Source organism: Phalacrocorax aristotelis, chromosome 5, assembly GCF_949628215.1.
Source record: "Phalacrocorax aristotelis chromosome 5, bGulAri2.1, whole genome shotgun sequence".
In the NCBI taxonomy this organism is placed as follows: Eukaryota; Metazoa; Chordata; class Aves; order Suliformes; family Phalacrocoracidae; genus Phalacrocorax; species Phalacrocorax aristotelis.
In genome coordinates this window covers 21,734,786-21,762,321 of record NC_134280.1, presented here as the reverse complement: position 1 = coordinate 21,762,321, position 27,536 = coordinate 21,734,786, and the positions used below count along the sequence as shown (strand labels likewise).

Genomic DNA, 27,536 nt, shown 5'->3' with positions numbered 1-27,536 from the left:
TTACAGACATGATTAACTTACGCAGCCTTCTAGATCCACTGAGGTTCTAAGAACATCAGAATGGGGAATCGGTGCAGACAGCAGGCCCAGGCCACAGCAGGAGGCCTTCAGGAAGGTGAAGTACTGGTGGTGGAAGTGCCATGGAACCTAGGTGGGCTGGCATTTTAATTTTAACTTCAGGGCTAAGCATTTTAACTTGTGCTTAGCTGTGGTTTTGGTTGCGGCTAGCTATCCATAGTGGGTTTAGATACACATTAGAAGAGCTATGCAGCTATAGCTGTAGAGCCTGAATGCTTAGTGGTCTTCAGATGCCTCTTCCCCCCTAAAATCTGTACAGAACTATTGTCTGTTGTCCACACCCAAAAGCATGGATGACGGTTTTATTGCCTAAGCAAGAAGCAACAACTCTGACGCACTTCCTTTAGTAAAATAACACATAAAACACCTCACACTGAGCTGCAGACTAGCTTATTTTCCATTGTTTGCTTTCCAAGAGATTTTCAAAAGGTACTATAACTAGCCACCGGTAGAAAAAATGCACCGAATATTTTTAAAAGCCGCACAAGAAGGAGCATGTGCTGGCGGGGGGGCGCTGCCCGCACCCTTCGCCGGCAGGGCTGGGGGGGACCGGCGCGCCACGGCCGTACCCCGCACGCCTCCCGCGGCCGTCGGGACCCCGCTCCGGCTCCCCGTGGGACGCCCGGGAGCAGCCGCGGCCCCGGCGGCACGGGCAGGCGGCAGCGGGACGGCTGCCCGCAGGAAGCGCTCTGTCCTGCCGAGAAGCTGCTCCCGCCTCCGGGCCCCGCCGCGGCGCGCTGCGCCAGGGCACGGCCCCGCCCCCCGGCCCCGCCCGGCCCCGCCCGGCCCCGCCCTGCCCGGGCCCCCGCGAGGGGGCGCGGCGGGGGGCGCGGCCGCTGGGCTGGCGGGGCCGGGGGAGGCGGTGGAGCGGAGCGGAGCGCCCCAGCGGCTGCGAGGAGGAGGGAGGAGGAGGCGGCGGCTGCCGCCGCCCGGAGAGAGCACCTACCTGCGGCATGGGAGAAGTGAGTGTTTTCTTTCCTCCCTCTTGTTTGCGGGGTTTTGCCCGGCCCCTGCTCTGGGCCGCCGCTCGCGAGTCCCGCTGCCCCCGCCTCGCCCTGCGGAACGGCTGGCGCACGGAGTAAAAGTAGGTAGTGTGTTCGGTTGATTCTCTAGTCTTTCTATTATTGCCTTTCCCTTTCCCCATCACCGTGGCATCTGGATTTTTCTCCTTTTTTTATCCTCCTTTACTTTTTTCTTTTTTCTTTTTTTTTTTTTTTTTCTTTTTAACTGGTATTAGCGTTTGGGGTGCTGTTTTACCGGCAAGCCTCATGTTCTTCTAGCTCTGAGCTTGTTAAATTCTCTCCTGTACACCACCGAGGAAAGAAAATTCAGTTCACACCAAGCTACATCTGAGATCCCGCTTGGTATCTCTGAGGCAACGAAGGAAACGTATTCTTCTTAATTTGCCGTGAAAGATAGTTTGCAGCCGCGGAGGTGGAGCAGGGTGAGCTCTAGATGGAGGATTTTCGTCTGTGCCATCATGTCCCGTCCCCCTGGTTGCTAAGCAGTGGTGACCACATCTGTAGAAAGATGGAAGAAGGCCACAGAGGAGAGAGAGAGCAACAGGAAAAGCTGGGAGGAACAACATGTTCTCATCTCGGGCAGCCTGATCCGCTGGGTATTTGTGTAGAAAATAAAAACCCGACGCATTAATCGTTCTTATCTGCCGTGTTACCTTAACGCTAAACTTCTCGCATGCCACCTCGTACTCTGGGTAGAGCAAAGCTATTTTGTTTATCCAAATTGGTTTGCCGTGATTCTTCAACAAGGAGTGGTAATTTAGAAAAAGCAGACCTTGTGCTTTCCACGAGTGGTACTGCTTCAGCCTCAAAAAAATCTTAGTAGGAACACAAATGGTGGGAGCAGCCCTTATACGACAGTACCTGGTTGATTTACGAAAAGTCATGCGGTGGGAAGTTTTTCATCAAGAAAATTAATCTTGATACACTTTTCCCTTACTTATGTAAATTCAGATTTTTGCCATTTAACTTGAGGGCTCCAATCTATATAATGTTTCTTTGTTACCAGAGTATCTCATTGTTTCTGATATATATTAAAAAGACTTCTAGTTTGAGTCAGGTGCAAAACCCAAAATTAACTAGTGGAAGAGAAAAGAAAATTTGATATGTGTCCCCCCCCCCACCTCTTTTAGAGCAAATATATGCATGGAAGTTAGCACCACAGCACAATTAAGCCATGAATTTTTATATGAAACGAAAGGGAGATCTGAAATTGCACTTTCATGTCAATAGTGTGTGTGTGGGAAATGTCTTCCAGCTTCTAAGTGGACTGAAAATGTACTTTTTATTAGAATCTGATCAGTCATCATGTCGTCGTTCTTGTTTGCCAAACGTAGCTGTTGCAGGCAAATAGGAAGAATCCACCCTGTATGTTGACTCTGATCTCTCTGTGAGAAATGCAGCAGCTCCTTGGCCAGTCCTGATGGAGAAGGGCGTGTCAGGGTGGGAAAGCAGAGCTCCGTTGTGTGCGTCGCACGCTGAGGTTCAGGGCAGTCAGAGGTGCGCACAGGGTGCTGCAAGGTTTGCTAAGGGCCAGGCTGGCCGTCAGCCAGACCAAGGCATTTGATGTCAGCTTCACCCACAAGCCATCCCTGTCACCTGTCGATGTTAGGGATTCGAGAGGACCATTTCATCTAGGCTCTTGAGTGTTTTTGGTTTTCTATTTTTTTCTTCCTTAAATAGTTTTTAAAATAATGTGTTTTTTTATATGGTCTTCTAAAGGTGTATTTAGCGGAAGTTTATACCAACACAGATTTGATGAAAAGACAAGATTTGTATAAATCTCAGGCATTCATGCTTTTATATTATTTTTAAGACACACAAAAGTAACCATTGCCCCTTTCATATTTAAAACATTATTCAGTGTTTGCAGCTGAAGTTCAACAGAGAGAAATTGAAACGAGTGAGATGATTGTTGATTTTCAAATTACACACATTAAAAGAAATGCAAAGTACAGATAAATAGAATGAGATGTGAACAAATTTGTAGGCCTTTGAATAGATTTTGTTAATCCAAGGTTTTATAACGAACAGTACAATATAGATATGGACAGTTTTTGCCTTCAATATTTTATTTTAAAATGCATTTCTCTTGTTTGAGGCAAGGATGAAGCTTTGAGGTAATGCTGAAAAGATAAATACTTTCTTTTTCTTCATATAAATCTAATTTATTCATATAATCTAATTTATTGTGTAATATGTAGTTACTACTAATAAACAGCGATAGCATATAGAAGACATACCACCTTATTCCGGTCCAAGGAAACAGACTATCCCTGGATCCGATCCTTTAAGCACATATGTCCTCGTTTAATTTTTTTATAGAGACACTAAGTTGGATGCCTTCTGCAGCATGTCCTTTGGGACTGCATATGTGCATACAGTCCAGAACACATGGAGAGAAAACTGGCATAATTTAATCTTCAGAAAGATCAGAGTGGGCTGAGTAACCCAGAGGCATAAAGTGTCCTCTGTGCCCTGGCAGCATTACCTGCTTCTGCAGATGGGCTGGAGTACACATTCTTTAGCGGCTGTTCCTTGCACCTGGGGGCCAGCAGCACTGGCATGCCATAGGGACTGGTACTATGCCCAGTGTACTTGCTGGGGTGTGGAGATCTGATGCCATTTATGCTGCACCGAAAGGAGCAGTAGGCACGTTGTCGCTAGTTTTGCTCTGTCTTGTGGGTACTCCTGAGAGACCACCAAGTCTTGCTGCCTGAGCTCCTGGAAAAGGCTAGGCAAGCCCTTAGCATTTGATTCACTGTTTCATTTTGTATCTGGGCAACTATGATTTACTGTACAGATTATCCAGGTATGAAAATGAGTAGATAATACAGTGAGAAGATATTATGGAGGAAAAATAACCGAATAGCAAACAATCTTGAAACCCACTTTGATCTTATTTTAAGGTGCATATAACTTTACAATACTTTCATAGATAGCGATTTACCTTGCTACAATGTCGTTGATGAGGGTTTTTTTCTGCCTGAAGTATGCCATTTGAAATTCTTCTGTGTTCATTACTAGGTCTCCAGGTATAGATCTTTGAATATTTACAATGTCCCTGGGAAGTGTTTTGCCCAAATACTGTTACTGTATTTAAATAACTTCTAGATCCATGGATAGGCTATAAAAGATTGTATAAAGGCTGCATCCCCCCTTCCTACTACATTTGCTGCATTTCTCTTCTTTCTGGTAGTAATTCTTGAGTGTTTCACACCTCATCTTTCTTGCCATAGCCACCCTTATGTCTCCATCCTTCCCTCCTGACTTATTCTCCCGCTGCCTCCACCCACTACAATGATTGCCCTCCCAGGTTAGATACAATTGTGCAGCTGGCAGTTTAACTGCACTTGTAGAGAAGATGCTTCATGTTTGATCAGGTAGCAGCCAGGAAGGAACTTTTTGTTTCTAGTACCCAAATGCTTAATTAACATATGTATACTTCTTGGCCATCTGGCTTGATCAACTACTATGCAAATACTTTATAATAGTGAGAAATGTGCCCTATGAGCAGCTGGCCAGCTAGTAAGGAAATGTTTGTTTTGGATGTCTGCCACCTCGTAGGGACTTGTGCTTCTTTGCCCTAAATCTGTCAGTGGCTTCTCTGGTACCTGGTGCCTGGGAGCTGCACGCTGCCTCAGCGCTGAGGTTGTGGTTGGCCAGCAAGTGGTGTGTTTTTCTGTGCTTGCTCAGCTGATTCATCTGGGAACCCTCCTCTTACAGCAAGGTTTATATTCAGGCAGAAAACCTGAAAGGAATTGAAATAAATTTGGTGATTTGAAGATATGCTTCGGAGTTTCTAATATGTGTAGCCAGATTAAGCAGTACAGTCAGAGGCAGAGGAAAGCAGTTAAAATATGCTGTGTAGCTACAATGTGTTTATAAAAGCTTTGCAGCTTTTTGTTGAAAAAAAATTCTGATTTGCTACAAGTTTTACTGGATTTATTTCTCTGATGCACAAGGTGTTTTAATATTTTTTTTTTCTACCTAGGTAGTTGGTGGGGAGAGGGGAGGGTCATTATTCAGGAGCTGAAATCACCAGACAGAGTACTTTTAGTGTTGGTTGTTTTAGAATACATAACAGGCCAACTGAGGAAAAGAAAGCAGAGAGTGGGGCTCTAAAAACAGTCCCAGTGAGGTGATACTTACTAAGGAAAATAATATGTGGAGGCGCTGCTTGGGTAAACATGGCTATAGAGAGCAGTGGGGATGAAGGAACTTCATATTTGGAATCATCTCATAGTAAGGGTGCCATGAAGGAGACACTGATTTTTCATGGTGTAATCTATTTTTTCTTCTCTCCTATGCCAGTAAAAACACAATTCTTTTTCTGTTACAGTACTTCTGTCTTGGGACTTGGGACTCCAGCTTTGGTATAAAGCAGTGGTGGTGATAGGTTGCGTTGAACTTCTGTTGATCTCGCAGTCTGTCTTAGAGGATGTAAAATAGTAGCTTGCTTGGCCTCTGTCTGCAGTCAGTCCTGTCACTGTTAGATTCAGAATTCTTGATCAGTGCAGCCTGTGTTTCTTCTGTAGCCTGTGTGTGAGATTTCAAAGGATGTAACTACATGACAGAGTGGACCATTGTGTTAGATAATTTTGAGCTTTATATTTTATACCACACTTATTAAGAAGAAGATGTTAGTTAACTTACATTTGGATTCAATAATAGATTCTAATTCTCAGAAGCTTATTTTTCTGTTTGCAGGCTAACCAATGTATTTTTAAGAAGGATTTACTATATTTTTCCATGTTAAAAAGAGTATACAGCTCTTTTTTTAAAAAGAGACCTCAACTTACTCTCAAGTTATTCACTTCATTAATAACATGACCCTCAGTTTTAGGTGGTAAAAGATATTTCAGAATTGGAGTGACATCTTGGATGACTTTTAAAGAATATATAAGTAAGTAAAAACAAGGAGAATTGTTATGTTTTTTACCTTTATAATCTTAAAGACTTAAATCTATTGTATATCCTTCAAGTGATGTTTCAGTTTTCAGGTTTGTTTTTTTTTTTAAGATGAAGACTGACATAGAGAAGATGTGATTTAAAGCTTTCAGGGTATAGATACTTGTGGTTAATACTTAATGATATTTCAGAGATGATATTTAATGATATTTTGTAGCAGTTTCTGTGGCTTAAAAAAGATTATTTTGTTAATTAGATTTAATAAATTGAATGAAAGAAGAGTCCATTTGTCTGGAGCACCAAATAGCCGTGATCACTTATTTTGTCTTTCTCCCCTTCACCCTCCTTACGTCTCCTGATCCCTAGAGGCACATTTTATTTTCATCTCGCTGTGTCTTTGTCCTTTCGCTGAATTCAAGCAGGGTTTTTTTTCTTTCAATCTAGTGATGATGTACTACTTCATGGATGATGAAAAGGAATTAAATAATGACTTCCAAAGGCTTTGCTGCACTAGGTAAACAGGCATTGGATTTGTGATGGTCTACAATTATTAGCAAAAGTATCTTAGTTTATTTTATTTCTAAATAATCACAGTGGTTTTCTAGCTAGGGATGAGGGACATACTGTTTTCATGAAACATGCACCAATATATCTGAGATGATAATTTTAAAGAAGTTCAGAAGCTTGCAGTGGACTGTGATGAGACACTACAAAACTAAGCGTGTCTCGTTTTCTGCTGTAGGAAGTTGATTCAATTCTCAATGAAGTCTTCAGATGCTTTCTGAGAAGTATTATCTGTCATGAAAAGAGAGTGCAGAAATTATCGTACCCTTGTGCTTTTCCACCTTTTTGTTTTGTGGATTCCAAAACTTCTCCAGAGCCTTTCAAAAATACTGTTTTTCTAGATTGTAAAAATTATGCACTTTCTGCTGCATGATGCTTTGCTTTTTGTGGATTTCCATTTGTGGCCAAATGGACCGGTAGCCCACAAGATTCAAACAATTACCTAGTAATTTGAAGGTATGCAGAGGGTGAGAGAGTGTTTCTATTACTCTAAAAAAATTGATTTGACAACTCTGTGATGACAAATCATAGGAATTACTTTAAAATTAAATAGTACTGCATGGATATGCTGAACAATTATCTCATAATTTTGCTGAGGGACAGAGATATAGAAGTAAGGTGTTCTGCACTGAAACCAAATCACTCTATTCTAGAAATGAATCTTAAGTTCTTATATTGTAAAGTGTTTTTTAGGGTTTGTGTTTTGGGTTGTGATTGTTTTTTGTGGTTTGTTTATTCTTGTGGTTCTTAGTTTGTTTGGCTTTGTCTGGTGGTTTTGGGTTATTTTTTGTTACAGCCTCCATACCATACCATTATCTTTCAGTGTAAGAAAAAAGTAAATAAGTAAATTTCTAGTTCTTGGGAGAGTGATGACTAGTTTTGTTTTTTAGAGTGAGGGTTGACAGTGTGGCAATGGAATCATGGAGCAGATGAAACAGAAGGCAAATGGCATCAAGCATTTATAAGCCTCAGAACAGCAACTTCCATTATTTTAAGCAAATGTCATCAATTCTAGGGCCAAACACAGGTGTATTGTGTGTTTGAGAGCAGTTTTCCAAGCTTCTACATTGTTAAAATATTCATGTTAAAACTCTAGAAGTGGGACAAGGGTGTCCAACAAGGACACTAGTTGCTACTCCATTTGTATTTGTTGTTTACAAGGATTCTAGTCCATCCTAAATTGAAATAATAAATAAGGATGATCTTTAAGTTCTTCTGTTTAGAATCTGCTCCTGGTCAGTCAGACTGACGACAATGTTCCTCCTGTCTTTGGACAAATATGTCAAATGACAGTAGCTTGGTACTTTGTAAGTAATTTAAGAAATGTAAATGTGTTTACCAGCAAATGAGCTAGCCACAAAACCCACTGCCTTTTTCATGGTTTTGCATTACAGGGATGTGTGCTTATACCTATCTTTTAGAAGGAGATGGGTGTTTAATTTGGGGGATTGAAGAAGTCTTTGGTAACTGATTTTCTAAAAGTGGTATTGTTTTAGTGCTATTCTTCTAGTTTCTTATGCAGCATGAATTTTCTGGTTCTTTTAAAAAAATTGTAACATCTGTTTATACTGGTTCTTTACTCACTCTAATTTTAGAAAGCTATGTGTGAATTTGAAGATACTCAGAAGTTTATTTTTTTTCTTAAGCTCATGGAACTTAAGCTATAAAGTTATGGAGGTTAAGCTATAAAATACACAGATAAAAAGAAGGATGTACACTTCCACCTTGTCTGCAGTTCTAAGAGATGCAAGGAGGTGAGGGGGAAGGAATGCAGGCACAGACTAACAGGCTATTCCCCTCTCCTGATGAGTACTTGATTAAATTATTTATTCCTACTGTATGACTGGGAAGGAAGGAGCACAGAAGGTTTTGTAGCTGAGTGTCATTCCACAGTGCTGATAAAGTACAGTGGCTCTGGTGGTCTGGTCTGAAGCAGCTGCTTTCTTTTTGCCTGAAAAAGAAAATGGTGGTGAATTAAATAATAATAATAAAAAAGAAATAACTTTTTTAAACCAGCTGCTGCACTTTATATAGTGCTTTTTAAATAAATGTTTTCTGCACATCTCTTGCAATTCTGCAACTGTGCAATATAATTGCTGCTCTCTGCAGCAATGTAGCACTTTAGGGGAAAGACTCCCATGTTTCTAGGGAACTGTGTACTACTGCATGTATATTAAGAAAAGTTGTGTGCTTACATCAAGGAACAATAGATAGTCTGTGTACCAAATTACACTTTGTTGGTTTTTGGTTTGTGGGTTTTTTTTGTTTGGTTTGTGGTTTTGTTGTTTATCTATTTATTTTATTTTTTTTTTACATGGCCACCTAAAAAGATGTCTTCAATCCACCAGGGCAGCAGAGAATTGTGGGGTTGAGTTTTGGCACTTCTCATTCTGAATTTTACACTCTTCATTTTCTTCTGCGTACAAAATTTATAAATGTGCATATGTTAAGCAATGGTTGTCAATACAGAAAGCTTTAGCCAATCATACAGTACTTTGATGGCAAGATGCATGATGGCAAATGCTATGTTGCTGAACATTCTGAAGTGTATGTTCGAAATCTTCATAGATGAATGAGTTTTTAAAGTCTGTTTATAGCTCAAGTATTTAATTTAAAAAGTATTTTTGCATAAAGAAAACATATTATGATGATTTCTAATAGTTTCCTTTAAATTTCATGTTTGGATCCACCCAAGAGCTTTTGTGTATACGCAGTTTGCCCTCTGCTCTCTCAGCTTTGATGTAGGGGTTAAGTAGTTAATATGGCCTCTCAAGCCCTTCTCATTCCTTGAAATATTGCAAAAAAAGCCCTCAAATTGCTTGTCTTACTCTACATTTACTCCAGGTTTTACAGTGAGACCCTTTCATTCAATTGCGTATTTGCCTTGGGGTGATTCCAGAGCCTCCCTTAAAATGACAAAATTGCATGAAGAATGAATTTGATACACTATTATGGAATGAGCTACCCGTCATCTTAACAGTAATCCTTTACCTGGATTCTCATTTTATGTTGCTCTAAATCATCAGTTTTTTAAAGGCATGTGGTGGTATAGCCTTTTTCAGCTGCAAATCTGAGCTGAAAGAATTGGGGGAATGTCTGTCCCCTAAATGCTTATGACTCCTTTTAGTTATTGTTACTGTAGGTGTATTTTCAAAGATCAGCCTGGAGGTTACCCATATTCACCTGGTGCTTTGTGCTGCAAAGTAAATGATTAACAGGTGTTATTTCCTGAAGTATTCCTAATGGCTCTGGATTTGATAATGAACAAACACTAGTAATTATCAGGGAAATCAATTTGGATACTTTGCTGATCACGCTGTCTTAATAAAAGTGGGACTCTATGAAGTGCTTTCATGTGTGTGAGGTGAGTCCTGTAATGATCAAAAGGGTATTTACCACTCTGTATTGGAGAAAGGGACATCTTTCAGGCAGGGATGAAAGGCCTGTCTGTCATTATAGACAGGCAGGGACGTCTCTCACTGGATTAGGTTGCTCAAAGCCCCATCCAACCTGACTTGTTGAACCATGCCAAGTGCCAGGTGGGCTTGTTCAGAAGGGTTGTGAATTGCTGGGTTCAAGGCAGCAAAAATCGGTGACTTCAAGCCAGTAGATGGTTCTGTGACTTCCAAATAGGTATTATTGGCAGACATGTTTCTATGGTTTTTTTTTTCTTCTACTGAGTGGCACACCCTGATAATACAGCGTGAACTTGGTAGATTTTTTTTTTTCGTTATGTGGTCATGCAGCTGATATAATGAATGCAAACATTATGAATATTTCAGAATTTATCAAGGGCGAGGTTAATAAAAGTACCAACTTTGTCTCCTTAGTCTTAATAATTGAGTTTTTATGCATGTTTGGGAAAATATAGATATCTTTCATACTAGTATGAGGTAAAAAAAAATTTCTTTTGAATTCTTTTTATGTTGTCAGTGACTAGAAGAGTGGATGGCACCTGAACAATACATTTATCTTTGTCTACAGATTGTTGTGAAATAGCTCATAGAAGTCTATCCTTTTCTCGTTGATCCTTTTCTCGTTGATCTTTAAGAATCTTTTATACTTAATTGGTGAAAGTTGTTTCACATTGCACATAGCAGTGACATCCATTAAATTGGACTCTGAATCAAGGAAACTGGTTGCAGAATATATTTCCCTGGTTTGATTGGAATATTATCAGCAGTAATGGTAATATAATAATTATCAATATTTCAATATTTTTCAACAATCCAATGTGGTATAGTGTGTTACTGCTGCCTCTTATTCATGTATCAGCTGGCAATCAGTATCAGCCAGTGCAACCTTGATTTTGAAATTCTCAATTTAAATGTGGAGGGCAAAACATTTTCAGTGAAAAGAAAATAATTATGAAATTAATTTACTACTTCAGATTTGCACTTTGTTTTTCATTCAGCATTTTGTTTTCTTTTAGAGGATACTGTCATATTTGTTTATTTGTTCATCATTTCCCCCGCAAGTGCATGGGTAGCATTAACTTTGGGGTTTTGTTTTAGAATAACTTAATCTAATCCAATTCATTTTTTGTTATCCATAATTGTTGTTTACACAATCTAGAACAGGAGTAATTTTTTCAAAAATTAATAAATGAAAACATGAGAGATGTGTTTCCAGCTGTCCTTTAGAGTCTTCAGTGGTGTTTTGTATGGTTTTGTGCAAGTGGAGAAACGTTTCCTGTTGTATTCTTGTCCACTGGATGTACTGCCAGATAAATCTTAATGCAGACCTGTCTCACAATAAAAGCCAAGTAAAATAGAAAGCCAAGAAGAAAAAGGGATGAGGGAGGACAAATTATTAAGAAAATATAAAGACTTTCAGATTCAAGCCTCAAAGAAAACTACTGCCAAAGCTGCCTTGAAGTTCCATTGTTCTGGCTTACGATTACATGAATGGCTTAAAATGACTGATAACAATGTTAATTCACTTAGTCTTTTACAGAAAAGACTTAGTGGTCATAGGGAAAAACTTTCTTTTAAAGACAATTACATCCCTGAGCAAAACAGATGGAGAAACAGATGGAGAAACTTCAAAGCCTAGATCATGTTAAAACTTAAATGTGAATTCAAATATTGTAACTGCAGCCAAAACAAGATCTTTTCACTAACATATTAGCAAGCACTTCTGTGTTTGTCTGATATTCTTACTATTTGGCAGTTTTGGTATAAACTGCTTTACAAGCTTAGGAAATTAGTAATACTTGTATTGCCTTATTTCCTAAATACATCTCCTCATGCATGTTTATTTAGGGGTGCAGTTTATATAAACAGACTTTATACTACCTTAGTGGGTGAGGAGAAAGAAAAAGGGTAACTGAGGTTGCCAAATAAGCGAGCTTTTCTTTCATTCCAGTCCTGTTTAAGACTCCACATTGTAAAGATTCTGCAAGTTTTTGTGTCAATTGCTGTTCTGTTCCCATAACTCAGTTACCTCCAGGTGGGACACTGGGAAAACAGTCATTGTTGATAGGGTTCCATCCAGCTTCTGTGTTCTGGCTTTACTTAGGGGACACAGCAATTCTTAGGGCACTCCTCTGTGAAGAACTGAATATGAAACTCTTAAAGTATGCTAATAGTTTCTTGCTGCTGATTTATTAAAGGTGTCATTAAAGGTTGCGTTTGTTCAGCAGTTTATGGGGGGGGGGTTTAGTGCATATTAGAATATTTAGAAAGTAAAGCTTTCTGTGTATGGTTTGGATGTAGTATCAACAGTGGCATTAGTGTGACTCCAAAGTGTCTCATTTCTGTGGACAGAACTTTTAGCTGGAAGTAGGTTAGCAAGACTTTGTAATGAGAAAGAAGTTTCTCTTACATGTCTGCTTTGGTCTTTATCTCCTGTGATCTCGCATCATAGCGTCAAGAATTTTCTCTTTCCTTCTCATCCTCTCATGTTTATTGGGAAGAAGACAGTGAACTTTGCCAGTGGTTGACAGACTCAAAATCTCTTGTAGCAGCACAGCCCTGCATTTTAGGCTGATGAACTGAAAGGAATAATTGGTATTGAACTCTAATGTCAATTTTACAGGCTTATTCTGCTTCTGTGGCTTTTTAAATGGATATCATGAGTAAACAGGTTTTTTTTCTGATACATATAAAAATTCAATAATACACTGGAGGTGCTAAATCCTTTTCGAACCTGATAGGTGAACCCTTTCAAGAGGAACATCCTGCCATACATCTCCGCAATGATGTATGCTGATGCAATTTTCCATTCTTGGGGTGTTTGCACAAAGACAAAAAGTGGATTGGGGAATTTTGCCTCTGTATCACTATAACCTGAGCCAGTTTTTACTGATCACACCCAGCCTGTATCCATTTGCAGAACAGCAGCTTAATCTCACTAGGAAATTTGAGAGGCACAAAAAGTAGACTCAGATTACACTAATGAGCCTATTAAGTGAGGTATAGGGAGCCTGTCTGGCCAGAATAGGAACTGAAAAAGCTCTGGCTGTACTCCTTGCTTTATGCCTCCTACATTCTGTAGCCAGTGTTCACCTTCTGTATGTTCACTTGCGGGGGGAATGTAGCTGCCTTCTTCCCCCCTCCTTCTCTCCTGTATTCTTTTATTTGCAAAAAGGAAAAACCCCCCACCTTATTCTTTTCCAACATTTGAGGGAGAAAACCTGACACAAATGTGTTTGCAGTCTATAAAGCTCATGACAAAGCACATTTGCTTTCTAAAATCTTCCAAATGATATGTCTGTTCAGTTATGCTCTCTAACCATTTTACAGAACTCCTCATTTACGACATGGAAAATCAAAGTGCAACAAAATTAATTTTCAAAATAGTCATTAGAAGCATCTAATAAAAATCCCATCATGTTTATTATGTCATAATAATGTTATCCATAACAGCAAATAAACTTAAAGATTACTTCAGAATTTTAGCAATTTTTAGTTAACAGAAAAATGTATATTGTATTATAGGTAGACATGAGTTTTGCTGCTGTGGCCTAAAGGGAACAATAATGTTTTGACCTTTCTGATAGATTAAAAAACAGGTTCTGTGTACATTGTAAGGATTTGAGAACATTATTTTTTACTGTTTCAAATCCAGGTTGAAGCAGTAAAACATGAACCATAGGTTTGGGTTCTGCAGTATGTTATTATCTTCTATTGTCTTAGTTTTTGTCATATTTCCTGTGCTTTTTTTTTTATTATTATTATTCAAGAGGACTTGCCTAATATACAAAGCCTTCAATTTTTTTAACTTTGATTTTTGGGGTAGCTTAAAGTGCTCATTCTCTTTCAATTCCTAATTCATTTTCATTGGTCAGGAGGGAAGCTTTCAGCTGCATTTTTTGGGGAGCTGTGCTGGTTTGACATCATTTATTGCTGTTGCTTTGCGGAGGTGACTTGTGTTAGTGATGGACCAATACTTAAGCAGAAAAACAGGAGAATTTGATAACAAACCAGCAAAAACCTGCAGCAAATATTCCAGACTTCCACCTGGTAGAGCACAAGCCAGAGAGCTGGAGGGGCAGGTGGTGCTGAGGGCTAATAGAGAGCTGGTAAAAGAAGCCTAGGCTTACACAGGGAGCAGGTTGGAATATGGTGGGTGGAGGATTTACTAAGGCAACTTGGGAGATCCTGGAGAGAGGGGCAGGAGGAAGCAACCTGGAACTGACCCCTTGAACCTACTGAGTTCTTAGTGTAGGTGATATAAGGTAGGTAACCTTAGCCTTGTTTTCAGCTGGAGCTTGGACTATCTGAATTCCAAAGGTGCCTCCCAAACTAATTTTTTTCTCTGGTTTCTGTAATCTTATTTTATATAACTGATTATAAATGCAATACCAAAAATTTTATCAGAAATTTATATAATTTTTATTCTCTAGCTGCAGTTGAAATAAACTAAATCTTCTACTTCACACATGGCATACATGCCCCCTGTGTGGAAAAAACCAAATCCAATGTTTTCTTTTAACTTTCATGATATTGGTCATAATTGAACATAATGCTTCCTGCATTAATGAAAATTTCATTGATGTAAAGATGATGTTGGTACAGTCAGTCAGAGGGATCCCAATACATTGACTTTAATCTCATAGAGGTAAGGCATTCAAGATAATTTTATTTTTAAATTAGTTTTACGGTAAAGTTATAAGTATATAGGTATATAGTAAAGTATGATGATAAAACTTTGAACCATGCAACAGTCTAAAGTCTAAAAAATTTATAGCAAATGCTGTACCTGCATGAGTTGGAATAAGTCACTAGGGGATGTTTCTGCAATGTCTGAGTATCATGTACAAACTTTGAGTAATTTACATAAAGCATTCAATACGTGGCTTAACAGATGATGACTTTTTGATTCCATCCTTATAAGACCCAATAATGAAAAATCCAGTGTACGTGGATGTGTGCATTTTCTTTTCTGTGCACAGTGCTTATGTACTTTGTAATATTGTGTACGTGTAATTTATTTATTACTGTATTAATAATTCACTAATACTAAATTATGAGGTCTGAACAAATTATGGAGCAGATCTGGTTTGCTGCTGAGGCAGTCTGTCTGGATACTAAATGAACTTTGAGAGGATATATTTTAATGGATCAGCAATGGCTTCACTGTGAAAATTCCAGCACCTAGCTATAAAGAGGCAAAAGAAACTCTCAACATCTTCCCCTCCTCCCAGCCCTTAATCTGTTAACTTGCAGGGAAAAAATCTGTAAAGGGAGGATTATCTATTTGTTTTTATGAGAGAGAGAACTGAATCTGAAATTGTTGTTTGGTTGTCTAATTTTTCTAACAATCTTGGTATAAGTTATTTCTCTAGTAAATGTTTTGTGTTTTTTGTAGCTATGACTGACTTCAAGAATTATCTTTCTTCCTAAAAACTGATAAGTTTCACAAAATCCAATGAGTTGTCCTCAAAAAAACCGGAGGTTTATCTTGGTGTATCCTAGTAACTACGGACAGCGGTTCTGTTGGGCGTGGGGCTTCCCCCAGGCATCAGTGCAGAGGCTCATCCACAAGCCTTCAAGAATTCTTTCTCAGACAGCACCCTTAATGGAATAACTAATTTATCTGAGGCATTTTGCTTCTATTTGGTATGTCCAGCTCCTCCTGTGTAATGTCTTTTTACCTAATAATTGGTAAGAATGACCAATCAGTAAATTTAGATTGTCTTCCAGGGTCACTGGCAGAGCTCTGTAGATACGCGTATGGTGATAATACGTTGCTAACAGTGTGGGGAACGCGTCTTTTATAAACAAAACCAAAAAAAGCTATATATAGTCAGGTCTGTGGACCCCAATAAATTTTTGATGATTGATGGAAAAATAAATTTGGTCATAAAAGGACATGGCCATTAGTAGTACCACTGTATAACAAGGGAAAAAACACACTTAATCAACAAAACAGGTTATTGAAAACTCATACTATGTTTGATATAACAGTCTTGCCAAACTTTAGTTAGACTAGTGTGTCATATGGATTAACTTGAAATGCCCATTTGTTTAAGGAGTGAACGCGAATGGCTGAGATAGGTTCACCTCCTTTCATTCACTGCAACATGTTTGCTGACATGATGTGCAGTATGACCTCCCCCTCCTAAATTTACTTAATGTTGTGTTCTTCTCTCTCAGGGGAGAGTCATTTGGAATTTCAGGTAGCTCATATATTTGTTTAGAAAGATGATTAGTTCCTTGCTTGCTTGCATTATATGGATATGAAGGTCCAGCTGCTGGAGGCAAGAAATTCTGCATTTGTCTCACGGAAGAAAAGCAGAATATGGGTAATTTAAAGCAGTCACCTGTTTCAGGGGAAATAATATCCTTAAGTGGGAAGTTATACACCTCTTGTGTAATAATAATTGTTTGGATGCAGAGATCATTAGATTTGTTATTTCAGATAGTGCTACATTTTGGCATAGCAAGAGAAAATTCTCACCTGTAGAAATATATGGAAATTTCTATATGCAAGAAGAAACGCATGTTAGTTTTATCTAAGTTTAAAATAATCTGATGGCCACTGCTTGTAGATCCACTTCCCTGGAATTAAAGCCCTCAATGAAGAGGAGATATTTAAGAGTTTCTTTGGTTTGATTGGCTGGTTGCCTTTAGTTGCGGTATAACACTGGCCTCCTCTGTGTGACTTTGTTAAAGGTGGTAATTTACTGTAAGGTTGACTGATGCCTGATTATTGATGATGCTTAGCTTTTCACAGGCGTTTTTTGGGAAGAGCCTCTGACACATTAATGAATGTTTCAGTCTTAAACAGAGTGATTTTAGTCCATTGCCTTTATTCACAGCACTGATTTCTGGGAGATTTAACTGAAACTTTCTCCAATGATGTAGTGCTGGACATAGAACTGGCAAGGTAGCTGTGGGTTTTTTTTCCCCTTTGGTTTTTATTTTACAAAACAATAGTAAAAAATATCTCTGACAACACTATGGTTTACACAGAAGTGTAAAACCTAGATTTTTTGAACTCAACATGAATGTATTTAAAATAGAGGAGTATCATGGCTGTGGTTTTGCAGTGATGCTTCTTGCAACAGAAGGTAGGTCTTAGGCCAAATGTTATGTATCTTGTCTCCCTGTCCATTTTATTTTGCAGAAAGTTTGCATTTTGTGCATGGACAAATGCCTCTGCTTTCATTTAAGATGTCCTTCTCCAAGCACATCACTTAATACCTTAAAATATATTATCCTGGTTTTACATGCAACTGTAATACAAAGCAAATTCACTTCTTGTGAAAGTTGTCATTCTCCCTTTAAATCAGAAAAGAAATGATGCCTATTGTCTCCAAGTTTATAATTTCCAAATGTAGTTTCTTTGTAAATGTTAGCTCTTGATAATAAAGACCGTTTGGGAGACCTTAACCACTTAAACACAGTTGAGATTTTTAAAAATCTCCTTCATATGTTAATGGAAGTTGTGAGTGGCTTTGTATAAAGCTGATTTAACATTAGTCATGTAACATAATGCTGTATACAATTACGCTTATTCTTCTGTTGTGCGAGAAAGCAGAGTAGTTGAGCGCTTTCCAATAAATGGTCCATTATGCAAGGAGGATCTGCATAATCAGTTTTAGGTATGTTAAAAACTTCAGTTGTCATATATATGCTAAATCAAATAACAATTCTTGACTTAAGAACTTGGACCAAATTCTGGGTCTTAAGTTTGTAACATATCATTTGATAGATAATAAATGAACTTGTGAAAGAAACATTTTTCCAATTTCTAATAGTGCAGTTTCTGGATTTCTTTGTACATGTATGTGAATATTAAGCTCTTTATTTTGTGGATCAGAGTCCTGCTAAGGACGACACAGCTTTGTCAGTATCACATTTGAGAAAAAAACAACCAACCCACCAGACAAAACCGAACACAGCCAAAACTCATGTTTATTTACTACTTTTCACCTCCCCAAAAAAGAAAGATTATTCCTGGAAAAATATTCTTTTCAAGCAAAAATATTATTTTTTTTCCACTCATTTAAAAAACTGGATTATCCGAGAAAGTGTGAAGTGAGCACATGTGCTGGTGATGATGCTATGACTGTGCTCTGTAAGAATTCTGTAAATATCTGTATTTTATGTAAGCAGAACAATTTAAAGCAGTACTTCTGCCTATTGTGGCAATTATTTTCTTCACAATTTCATTTCAAGGATGTGTGCATTTCTTCTTCAGCTGGCATTCATTCAGTGAAGGTGAAATCTGAGCCAGAGACCTTCTTAAAATTTAATCTAGTACTGTAGTACTTTCTTCTTTTCTGAAAGTGTTATTTATTGACTTCTTGGAATCACTGCAGCAAATCTGTAATGTAAGAAATCTAACTCCGAAAAGTAATTTGCAATGTTGTCATTGCCATTCTTTTTTCTTGTACTTTTGAGGACTTATTCTATAAGTGAGGCCAGAGTAAGTAGTTCTGATTTTTTTTTTTAACTGGAGTTTTGTCTAATTTAAAACATTTTTATTCCTTCCTTTAAATTTGAATGCTTAAGGAAACATATACCCTCTTGGAGAACTGTTTTCAATTTTCTTTTAAACATCCTGCCAAACCTGCCTTTTCTAAAACTTTTTCCTCTGTTGTACAAGAATAAAAGTTCTTTTTCACTATGTTTTCACTAACTTCTGTTGGTGCAAAAACTAACAGGATTTAAATGATACAGGATCAACTCCGTATGATTTCTGGATAAAATACATTTTGGATTACTATTTGGGGAATCTGGCAATTACATCCTAACAAGTTCGTATAGCTAAAGCAAGTTTAAGTGGTGTATTCGGTTTTGTAACTGAACATAATAATCAGTATTCTGTGTGAAGAAACTAAATTTATCCTGTATGATGGTTGCCCTTTCTTCATACTGTCTTTCAGCTTATGAATAAAAGGAAACTAAACACTGTGCAAGTACCGTGATTATTTGAAAATATATATAGAGAGTATTGTTTCATAGCTTAATCTCTAAGCAGCTCATTCTGTTATTATGTGGTATCCATGGAGATATTTCATTTTTCTACTTATCTTTTAAACATCAAAAAAAGGAGTTAAATGCATGCTCATTTAAATCCATAGATAGAAATAGTACCTAAAAGTGTTGATGGTTGTCTTTGCTATGAATTTATATAGAAAAATTATCGAACTTTTAAACGTATAGTTTATAATGTAGTTAACTTGATGTCATCATCTTTGGTGTCATAAAAGAGAAGTGTTTTGGAGCAAAGGTCACTCAGCACACATTATCAGTGCTTTGTGTTGGAAGCTACATAAAGTCTTACTTTGACATAAGCTGGCTTAATGACACACATACATAGAGGAGCAAATTGAAGGGGGAATCTGTAGAACTGAGGACAAAAAAAAAAACCCCAAAATATTGATAATGAACTCTTGGAAGACTGACCACTAGCATTTAGGAAAACAAACCTGTCCCATAAAGTAATATAAACACAAAAAAATGTAAAAATAAGTTTCAGTGACTGGTATAATTTATTTGACGCAGAGAAAAGGTTCACTGAACTCATATCACCAGATGAAAATTTAAAAATGAGAATCTTTACTGTGAATACATGAAAGTAAGAAACACCAGTGGTGGCTGGGCAACTGAAGTGAAGAATAGCCTTAGTGTAGGAGCGTGTCGTGGTTTAGCCCCACTCAGCAACCAAGCACCATGCAGCCGCTTGCTCACTCCCCCCTGGTGGGACAGGGGAGAGAATCGGAAGAGTAAAAGTGAGGCAACTCATGGTTTGAGATAAAGACAGTTTAATAGGTAAAGCAAAAGCTGCGCACAGAAGCAAAGCAAAACAAGGAATTTATTCACTACTTCCCATGGGCAGGCAGGTGTTCAGCCGTCTCCAGGAAAGCAGGGCTCCATCACGTGTAGCGGTTACTTGGGAAGACAGCCACCATCACTCCCAACGTCCCCCCCTTCCTTCTTCTTCCCCAGCTTTATATACTGAGCATGACGTCATATGGTATGGAATATCCCTTTGGCCAGTTTGGGTCAGCTGTCCTGGCTGTGTCCCCTCCCAGCTTCTTGTGTACCCGGCAGAGCACGGGGAGCTGAAAAAGTCCTTGACCAGTGTAAGCGCTACTTAGCAACAACTAAAACATCTCCACATTATCACCGCTGTTTCCAGCAAAAATCCAAAACATAGTCCCATACTAGCTACTACGAAGAAATTTAACTCTATCCCAGCTGAAACCAGGACAGAGCGAATCTGATATAAATGTGTCTTTATATTATAAAAGGAATTAACAGTTTGAGGAAGCTTTAAATTAGGACTGTTATTCAGGGACTTGGCTACATGACTTATTTGGGCCTAACTAGAAGCAGGGTCTTGAAATTTTGAGAAATATTTCTGTGGTCTGGAAAAATGTCATGGTAGTCACTCATGTGAATGACAGAAATATCAAGTATGATAGTCTAGAATAAAAATATGTGCGTGTAATTTCTGACAGTGTAAATCATGTTTTTCACTGCTTTTCATTGCCTTGCCAGCAATAAAAAACTTTCACAGTTTTGTATTTGCTCTGTGTTGGCTCTATTCTGATTTTCTGTTTGATACATCAGTGATTGGATTGCTTGTTTGTGAGGACTGAATTTCCTGCATCTGCAGCTGATGAATACATTTTCTGACATAAAGGAAAAAGGCAGATTTGTTTGCCTAAGTGGCTGCAGATTCTAAAAATGGACTTGTAATTGAGAAATTTTCTTTTTTCAGCTGTAGCATTCTCTACCTTTGAAACATTTTTCTTTCCTGCAATATTAATGTTTTTCAGGTATCTTCTGGGTATTACTATAAATTTATACATTTTAATCAGGTTATTGAATTGAAAATGGCTAGATATTCAGTCTGTCTTCCGTAAGTGTTTGTTGTAGTCTTTAAAATGATTTCTATGAACGAGCTATGGAGAAAGAAAGAACTTATAAATTAAACGTGGCAAAATCTTTTGTTTGAAATGAGTTGTCCCACTTAGTCCTATTGTATTGCCACAGTCTCCTGCTGAGAAGTATCGGGGTAAAATGTACCATAGGTCTAATTTATTCAGGCTCAGAGCAATTAATAATTTAGAAGTGTTTTAGTTCTTACTGATGCTTAGCATTCTAAGTGGACAAATAGTGTATATACTGTTAACATCTACACAGGAAATTATTTGAGAGGAGAAGGAAGAATACTAGATTTTTAATTGTTGATTAGGGCAGGTGTTTTCTAGATTAACCCATTTTCCTAAGAGTTTTCTGGATTTGTGTTATAACCTGCTTCTTGTTTTGCAAACAATCACAGAATAGTAAAGTTGTAGTAGCAGGGATAAAACCAGCTTATTTTCTGTAGAAACTGAAACAGTCTGATGGCTGCATCATTGAATAATGACAATATAGTAGTTAATAATGTAAGTCTTAATTTACACAGCAAAATTCAATATCCCTGACAAAAAGCCATATTATTTTATATACACATATGCACAAAACAGAGCATAGCAAAGAAAATATATGGAGGTTTGCTTATGACTCACCAAATTTGATCATTTCCCTAACTGAATTGCACTGTACATCACCTGACTGTCATGGTAGTATCTTCTTATTTCAGATTAATTTTCATGCATGTGAGACTTATATGGTTACTGAGACTTAGTAATTTCACCTGCCTTCTTTAGTATGCTGAAAACTTGAGTAAAGTTTTTTGAATAGTACTATGCAACGTACCATAGTACAGAGAACTTTGAAAATAATATTGTAAAAATTCATCATTATGTTATGGAGTATAGAGTACTAAGAGCAGATATGTTGTTTCTAACTCTGAAAAATACGAAGATAAATATACTATGCCTGTATGGGAAACACATTTCTTTGTACTGAAGGTTTGTTGTTGTATGGTTTGGGTCTAAGCTTGACCATTATTTTTGTAAATATAAAAATAAACATTTTATAGATTCCTGTAGAAAATATAAACAATGTATTCATGCTTTTCTTTTTTAGCCCAGTGGACTCAAGCTCAAAGCCTCAAACTTCGACCTGTAAAATAATATGGGACTAGATTTAATACAACTTGGTGGAGAGCATATTTGAGGGGCAATTTGTTTACATGTCAAATGTAGAAAATGGGGTAATAAAAGAGATGTACTGTTTCTAAAATGACAAATATGGCCTGGATGCTTTTCTTGGTATACATATTAACGTATATTTTAAAAGGTCATTTGAAAATTACTCTTGCTCATTCATCCATATTCCATAAGACTAGTTTAATGTTTACAATAGTATCATGTTGTTACTGGCTCGTTCCTGGATGCAGGAGTTTCCTTCTAGTGCTGTGCTACTAGATAGTCAGTGGTATGCAGCAGTCGTCCATGATCTTTCATTTATACTTGCTTTTTCTGTCCTGCTTGATGGAGAGAGTCTCCATTCAGGCTTACCCAAACAATATAGCCATGCTGGATTAGAATCCTGTTTCTTAATAGTAAGCTGAGAAAACAGTGGGGTTTATGTGTTGGTTTTTGTATTTTACTGTTGGTGGATTTGTTAATGTTGGGTTTTTTGCGTGGGGTGGAAGCTTTCAGAAGGACCTTTGTGGGGTTTTTGGTGGGGAGGGGTGTCAGGTTTAGTTTCGTAAGAATTCACGTTCTTTCTTGTTTTCTGATTTGATTTGTTATTACCTCTTAGTTCATAATACAGAAGTCATCAAGACTGCAGAAAAGAGAGGGAGAACATTTAAGTAATTAAACCAATCCATCCATCTTCATAATTTTTTTCACTCCCTTTCTGTCTTGGATAAACTGATTTCCATGAGGTAATGATATAAGTGGCATCATTTTTCTCCACAATGATGCACAGTTGATATATTTGCAGTACTTTAAAAAAGTCATGACAAGAAAATATGGTTGCTGAACTGTAACTCAAGATGTGTTTCATAGGTGTGGGTTTTTTTCCAAGCATGGGTTGTGATTAGGCTGCTAGGGTAAATCTTTAATAGAAGAGATTCCTGTTATATATTGGAAAAGAAGCTTTCTCTGTTTTATGTTTATACTGAGAGGTGTGCTGCAGTCATTGGCTATGGTGCCCTAGAGAGAAATACTGGAGTTCATCTCAGCCCTAAGGGTACCACTTATGCCTTGCTGAATAAGCCAGTGGATTATGAACATGCAAGCAAAAGACTGGTTTTCATTCTGATAACTTCTGTAACAACTCAGAAAAACTGCCCTAAGGCCGTAGTGGTATTTGGTAAAATAAACAGTCATGAACTTTTAGTTTTACATATTGTAGAGTTATAAAGAGTAAATTTAGCCTAAATGCATAGACAGACATAATAGTTAGTGACATTTTTCAAGTACATGTCTGATAACAAGTGGTTTCTGCAGGAATCATATTCATCACCTTCTGAGTCTATGTTCACTAAGTTGACTAGAAAACTATTTTTAAAGTTCTGTGAAGTCTTTCTCCAAGTAATGAGAACACCATCCAAAAGACTAGCTGAACTTTATGGTATACGTTTGTCTTATTCTCCCAGTGTCCCCCCTTTCTTTTTGTTGACAAGTTTTTCTGCCTGTTTTGTTTCTGAATTTGGTCATCAAAACACTAAGTTGCATAAGTATTTCTTAGACTGCCAAGTATGCCCCTAGTTGTTTGTAGGCATGGAAGACTGGTCAATGGTGTGTAGATGTGCTGGTTTTGGCTGAGAAAGGGTTAATTCTCTTCACTGCAGTGCCTGTGGTGGTCAGGGACCTTTCCAGCTTCCCATGCTCTGCCACGTGGGCAGGAGGCTGGGAGGGGCAGGGCCACGGCCAGAGCAGATGACCCTGACCGGCCAATGGGATGTTCATTCCATACCATGTGACACCATGACCAGTATATTAATGGGGGCAGTTCCGGCTTGGAGAGGCGGGTGGTGAGCAGCTGTGTCACGTGCGGTTTGTTTTGGTGGTTCGTTCCCCTTTCCCCCCTCCCCGCCCTGGGGCTCGAGGGTTCAAGAGAATAACAGCTGCTGTTCACAGCACCATGTTCTTGTTTTTGCAGTTTATGTTCAAGACTGGTGTTGGTTTCTTTAGTCTGCTGTGTTCTGCTGTGATTAGTAAAGTTTTGCCTAGGAGATTTGTTATGCAAACACTGGTTTGCAGTTTTATCTGGTATTTGGGGTTTTTGCTGAAACCATTATTGTACTTTGGATACCACCTTGTTGAGGCGATTAGCAATTATACCTCCTCCTCTGAGAGATTTTATATGGAGGAAATACAGAATAGTATCTTTGCAACTTTCTTCTACGATGTCTCTGCCTTTATTACAACAACCTTTTTGTATCTTGAACATCCTTGGGTGGTTAAGGTATACTTATTGTTAGTTTTTGGGCATGTTGTTTTGGTTTTGACTAATCACCTTGAGCATATCACCCAGAAATCTGCCCCAAGGCTTGATAGTTACGAGTGGCAGGGCATGTGGGATAGCATGGGCAAATACCTAGGGCAGTGGGCACCCCCAGTGTTTTGGAGTTTCAGCCCCACTGAAAAGTGCAGAATCCTGAAAAATTAGTAGAATATTTGGAGAAGGTATGTTGTTATGCTGGGAACTCCAGAGACACACAGATAACTGCAACGTGCTGGGGCCTGGCCCATGTGTACCGAGCCCTGCTCAACAGTATTCGGTGCCCCCAAGGGGAAGAGGAGGCCTCTGGATTGAAAGGCAAAGTGACAGGCACTGTGGCCACTCAAACCCCCACGACAAGCACTATGGCTACTCAAACCCCCAGGACAAGTACTGGAGCTGACTCAGAGAATCAACCCATGCCAGTATCAGTCGCCCCCATACACAAGAAGAAATATTGGAAGTGGACGTCAGCTTGTTTAGAACGGGATGATGAAGAAGCAGGGCCATTACGGGGAGAGGAGGAAGAAGTCATAAATGAAACGGAGACCACCCGATCCCTGTCCTTGAGTGAGTTGCGAGATACGCGAAAAGGTTTCAGCCGTCCTTCAGGTGAGCACGTTGTCACCTGGCTGCTCTGATGCTGGGATAATGGGGCCAGTAGCCTGGAACTAGAGGGAAAAGAAGCCAAACAACTGGGTTCCCTTTCTGGGGAAGAGGGCGTTGACAAAGCGATTGGAAAAAAACCACAAGCCCTCAGCCTCTGGAGGCGACTCCTGTCTGGAGTGAAGGAAAGGTATCCCTTTAAAGATGATGGTACATATTGCCCAGGAAAATGGACAACCATGGAGAAAGGCATCCAGTATCTAAAGGAATTAGCTGTGCTTGAGGTGATTTATGGTGACCTGGGCGATCAACAGTCATCCAAAGATCCAGATGAAGCCGAGCGCACACGACCCATGTGGCAGAAGTTTGTATGGAGCGCACCATCTTCGCATGCAAACTCATTGGCAGTAATGTCCTGGAGAGAGGACGAGGCACAAACAGTGGTGGAGGTGATTGATAGACTCCGGAATTATGAAACAAATATCTCTTCCTTGCTAGTCTCTGCTGTGGAGAAACTATCCTGGGAAGTCCAGCAACTCAAAGAAGATATGTCCCACTCCCCACCTGTACAGAGTAGTGTCTCAGCTGTTAGGAATAAGCATCCTTTTGCTCAAAGGAGAGGATACACACCACGGGCCACTGTATGGTTCTACGTGCTTGACCACGGAGTGGACATGAGGAGGTGAGATGGCAAGCCTACCTCGACCCTAGAGGCACAGGCACGTGAGCTGCAAGGAAGAACAATCACTCAGGGAGGTTCTTCCAGGAAAGCTGCTGCTCCAGTGTCCAGTGAGCAGGTCCCCAGGCAGAGGAGTAGAAGTGCTAATTTTATTTCTGAGCTTAACAGAGAGACTCTTGATTCACATTTACAGGAAGTGAGTTGTGAATGCCGTGATCAGGACTAGAGGGGCCCTGCCTCCAGCCAGGTGGAGGAAAGGGATAACCGGGTTTACTGGACTGTGTGGATCCGATGGCCTGGCATGTCTGACCCACAGGAATATAAAGCTTTAGTGGACACCAGTGCACAGGGCACCCTAATGCCATCAAACTATATAGGGGCAGAACCCATCAGCATTGCTGGAGTGACAGGGGGATCCCAAGAGCTAACTGTGTTGGAGGCTGAAGTGAGCCTCACTGGGAATGAGTGGCAAAAGCACCCCATTGTGACTGGCCCAGAGGCTCCGTGCATCCTTAGCATAGACTGCCTCAGGAGACGGTATTTCAAGGACCCCAAAGGGTACAGGTGGGCTTTTGGTGTAGCTGCCTTGGAGACGGAGGAAATTAAACAGCTGTCTACCTTGCCTGGCCTCTCAAAGGAGCCTTCTGTTGCGGGGTTGCTGAGGGTTAAAGAACAAGAGGTGGCGATTGCCACAACAACAGTGCACTGGCGGCAATATCGCACCAACCGAGACTCTCTGATCCCCATCCATGGGCTCATTCACCAACTGAGGAGCCAAGGAGTCATCAGTAAGACCCACTCACCCTTTAACAGTCCCATATGGCCAGTGCAGAAGTCTAATGGAGAGTGGAGGCTAACAGTAGTCTATCGTGGCCTGAATGAAGTCATTCCACCGTTGAGTGCTGCTGTGCCAGACATGCTAGAACTTCAATACGAACTGGAGTCAAAGGCAGCCAAGTGGTATGCCACAGTTGATATTGCCAATGCCTCCTTCTCAATCCCTCTGGCAGCAGAGTGCAGGCCACAGTTTGCTTTCACTTGGAGGGGTGTCCAGTACACCTGGCATCGACTGTCCCAGGGGTGGAAACACAGCCCTACCATTTGCCATGGACTGATTCAGACTGTACTGGAACAGGGAGAAGCTCCAGAACACCTTCAGTACATTGATGACATCATAGTGTGGGGCAACGCAGCAGACGAAGTTTTTGAGAAAGGAGAGAAAATAGTCCAAATCCTTCTGAAAGCTGGTTTTGCCATAAAACAAAGTAAAGTGAAGGGACCTGCAGAAGAGATCCAGTTCTTAGGAATCAAATGGCGAGATGGACGTCATCAGAGTCCAATGGATGTGATCAACAAAATAGCAGCCATGTCTCCACCAACTAGCAAAAAGGAAACACAAGCGTTTTTGGGTATTGTGGGTTTTTGGAGAATGCATATTCCAGATTACGGTCTGATCGTAATCCCTCGCTATCCAGTGACCCGGAAGAAGAATGATTTCAAATGGGGCCCTGAGCAACAGCAAGCCTTTGAACAGATTAAACAGGAAATAGTTCATGCAGTGGCCCTTGGGCCAGTCCGGGCAGGACAAGATGTAAAAAATGTGCTCTACACTGTAGCCAGGGAGAATGGCCCTACCTGGAGCCTCTGGCAGAAAGCGCCAGGGGAGACCCGAGGTCGAGCCCTAGGGTTTTGGAGTCAGGGATACAGACGGTCTGAAGCCTGCTATACTCCAACTGAAAAAGAGATACTGGCAGAATATGAAGGGGTTCGAGCTGCTTCAGAAGTGGTTGGTACTGAAGCACAGCCTCTCCTGGCACCCCGACTGCCAGTGCTGGGCTGGATGTTCAAAGGAAACGTCCCCTCTAC

General features: G+C 39.6%; 1 protein-coding gene and 1 long non-coding RNA gene across 2 annotated transcripts in view; one reads left to right on the top strand and one right to left on the bottom strand.

Annotated features, from left to right (window-relative positions):
- Nucleotides 1-938: 938 nt before the first annotated feature.
- LOC142057409 (sodium channel protein type 2 subunit alpha-like) overlaps nt 939-27,536 on the top strand; it is an 83,844-nt gene continuing 57,246 nt past the window's right edge. Inside the window, exon 1 of the mRNA XM_075093355.1 lies at nt 939-1,040. The gene's annotated coding sequence lies outside the window, so the exon portion shown is untranslated. The remainder of the gene's footprint in view (nt 1,041-27,536) is intronic.
- LOC142057410 (uncharacterized) overlaps nt 3,110-27,536 on the bottom strand; it is a 33,293-nt gene continuing 8,866 nt past the window's right edge. The window contains exons 3-4 of the long non-coding RNA XR_012660627.1: nt 8,409-8,523; nt 3,110-5,636 (exon numbers count right to left, since the gene is read on the bottom strand). This is a non-coding gene — a long non-coding RNA (uncharacterized LOC142057410). The remainder of the gene's footprint in view (nt 5,637-8,408; nt 8,524-27,536) is intronic.